The sequence below is a fragment of the Pterocles gutturalis genome, unplaced genomic scaffold, assembly GCF_000699245.1.
Source record: "Pterocles gutturalis isolate BGI_N339 unplaced genomic scaffold, ASM69924v1 scaffold23212, whole genome shotgun sequence".
NCBI classification, from domain to species: Eukaryota; Metazoa; Chordata; class Aves; order Pterocliformes; family Pteroclidae; genus Pterocles; species Pterocles gutturalis.
In genome coordinates this window covers 1-3,431 of record NW_010110814.1, presented here as the reverse complement: position 1 = coordinate 3,431, position 3,431 = coordinate 1, and positions in this window count along the sequence as shown.

Genomic DNA, 3,431 nt, shown 5'->3' with positions numbered 1-3,431 from the left:
AGGAAGCACCCCACGCCTGCGTGCCAAGGAGAGAGGCTTTCTGCAGCGCGGGGAGGAAATCTGCGCAGGGAGACGGCACCAGCTGCTGTGGCACTGCACACGGGGAGGTATGTGCAGGGCACACGGGCAGACACGTGCAAGGGCACCGCACGCTGCCGCCAGCCCGCATCCGGCACCGCTCCGCGAGGCTCACCACCCAGGTTACCTCCAAACCATCCACTTTACATGAAGCCACTTGGGCCTGGATGGACTTTCTTAAAAAAGCCACGAGATCACAGCAACTAATCCCATTCCCACCTGGCAGAGGAACAGACCTGTGCCAGAGCCAGTCTCTGCAGGGAGGTTTGTGTAAGCAATCCTGCGGCAAGCAGCAGGCAGCCCGGAGGCCAGTGCGGGTCTGGAGGCCACTCGAGGGCCGACACGAAGCTACGTGCCTCTCTTCCCAACAGCAGGCTGCAGGAGAGCCCCTGCCTGGAGTCAGCCGTCCCCACCCTGCTCCCTCTGCGCGGGCTCCCGGAGAACACCCGGGCACAGCTCCTCCTCAGAGAGCCGCCGGCCGCGGGGACAGTGCCGAGCAGCAGGGAGAGGGCACGCCATCAGCAGGGCCATCACCCCGCCTCCAGCTGGGGACATCTGCTCCGGGTACCAACGCCGGACAGCATCCCTGCCAGGCACCTCACCCAGCACCTCCTGAGGACAACCGCTGTGAAGAGCTGTCAGGGCAGCACACGGCAACCTCTCCAGAAGGGCTGGCGACTCACACTGATCAAAGGTTTAGCCAGCAGGATGCCTTTCTGGGTCGGTTCAGAAATCCTGCTGACACAGCTGCTGAGGATAACTAACCACAGGCAGTATACCAGGTACTGTCATACAGCAGAGAAAGGGAGCAAAAGGTTTTGAATACCATTGCTTCTACCCTCCTAGGAGGTGCCAAAGTCTTTTCCCTACCCAGCCTGCTTGTAAACACATAGTACAAAGCAATCCTTTACTTCAAGGTGGAAAACACCCTCAAATAGTTGTGCTCACATTTAAAAAACAAATAAAAACCACACACACATGCATGTTGCACAGCTGGCATACCTACCACAGATTCTCAAACAAAATACAGCAGTAAGTGCATGGGGATTAAAATTGTACTACTTATGTTTTTTTAAACATTAGCCAATTACATGAGATAAATTTCCCAGCATCATCCTGCAGAGTCTCTGCTGAATGCCAGGAGAATGCAGGACCCTCTGTATTTCCCGGGACACAGAGACGGTTGCAGTAACCCATGGGAAGTGCCAGAGAGGAGAATGTGGACCCGGAGGGAGCGGCACCCTGCCTAGCACACACTTTCCCAGGGCCTGCCACACTGCCAGCATCTCCATCTGCTTCTGCACTGGCCATCACCTTTGAAAAAGAAACACTGCAAAATCTTCCTTGTTAGCCCAGCATTTCCGGGGCAAAACCCTTCTGTACTGCCCGGGGACTATCCCCAAGTATTTATTTTAGCCTAACAAGGGTGATAACTTGAAAATACTTCTGGTATACAGAAGGGAAGTGGCACACAGGAAGAGCAAGGTTCCAGTACAGCAGGAAAACTGGAGACCAGCTCTGAGACAAGGAACACTTGTAATTTTTCCAGTGGCCTTTAAACAGCTGCCATGCTGCAGGCCATGGAGAGAGGAGTCAACGCACCAGAAATACTGTCAGTGCACAACAGGACAGAAAGGCGAGAGAAGAAAAGGCCCATGAAGGCTCTGGAGAGCCCTGGCAGCAGGAGAGCAGAAGGATGGCTTCTGGGAGCCGAAGACTCAGACTGACGGCACGAATCTGGGAAGGACCGCCACACAGAACTGGAAAATGGTACAAGTTGGTTTGGTTTTTTTTGTGTGTGTGTTTTTTTTTTTAAAAGGTGTTTTTTTAAATTTTTTAAAAGGAAAAGTCAGGCCACAGAGACTACACAATACTGGAGCCTCCCCCTCAGCTCACCTCCCCGTTGGAGGATGGAAAAGATTTTCACAGACAGGCTCCATTTCCTAGGTGTCAGGCAGCTCCTGGCTACTAGACAGTCCTGTCTCTCTCCATTTTGGTTTCCATTCCTCTTAGATAAAAGTTTTATCAGAATAATACTCATTACTTAGCCTGTTTGTTAACGTACTACACGTCTTGGTACTCAACGGAAAACTCCTGGAAGATCTTCTCTAGTTCAATCTCAGATGCACAGCACATTCTGATGGCTGCGGAGGTTTCAGAAAAGCCATCGCCTTGCGCTGAAGGAGCACAACACATCCCCAGCCCAGCCTCCCTGGCCCCCGAGGCACTGGCGGGGGACAGGGAGCTGGAGAAGGGAGCAGTCGCTGGGCCAATACACCTCCTGCTTTCAGTCCGCACCCCGTATCTTTTCCTTAATCCTACAATGCCAACACTTGCCGTAATAATGAAGCACATCCAGTTCATAATGTGAACGTGTTACTTTCTGTTCAGACACTGTGAGCAAAACGCACGGAAGAGCTGAAGCTGGCGGGCACTGCCCAACACCTGCTGCCAGAGCAGACTGCTCAGGACTGCGTCCAGCTGAGGTGCCGGTATCTCCAAGTACGGAGATCTGACCACCTCCACAAGAAACAAGTGCTTCCTCAGGTGCAAATGGAACCCCCCGTGTTTCAGTGTGTGCCCACATCACAGAACCCCACTGAGAAGAGCCTGTCTCCACCTCCTTTCCTCCCTCCATCAGATATTTACACACACTGATGAGACCCCTGAAGCCTTCTCTTCTCCAGGTTGCACAGCCCCAGCTCTCTCTGTCTCTCTTAGTATGACAGGTGCTCAGTCTCTTCACCATCAACCCTTTACTGGACACACTCACATCCGAGTTATTCTGCAGCGGCTAGATAAACTCTTCTGCTGATGTCAACAAACCCAATGGACAACGAAGACTGCCCAGCGGTGCTGAAGCTCTCTCCGTTAATTTCAAATCCCATAAACTAGGAAACATAAATACACACACAACCACTACCCACAGCAACAGCTGTTGGGCTACACGGGCGAACAGCTCATGCACATGTCTCAGCTGTAGCTAGGGAAGGAGCTGAAGGTACCATAAGAGCCGGCACCACGACGTGGTACATACCGTGTGCTGGTACGTGACCACGAGCCCTTCTGCGCCCTGTAAGAGGCTGCATGTGCGCCCCACAAGCTCCCAAAGGCTTCGGGCCAGCCCTGGGCAGCGCAGGCTGTGTCAGCGGCGAGACAGGGAAGATCACAGCATTCCTGGGAGAGACGGCTGAGGAGCAACACCACTGCTGGTGCTGCCAGCCCAGGCCATGCCCAGGAGCAACGCCTGCCTCAGGCAGGCCAGAGCTGCACCCCGTCACAGGGGGAACCGCACACACCCCAGCCTGGCTTCGCAGGGTCCTGCTGGGAGAACCCCGAACGGAGCTCGGAGG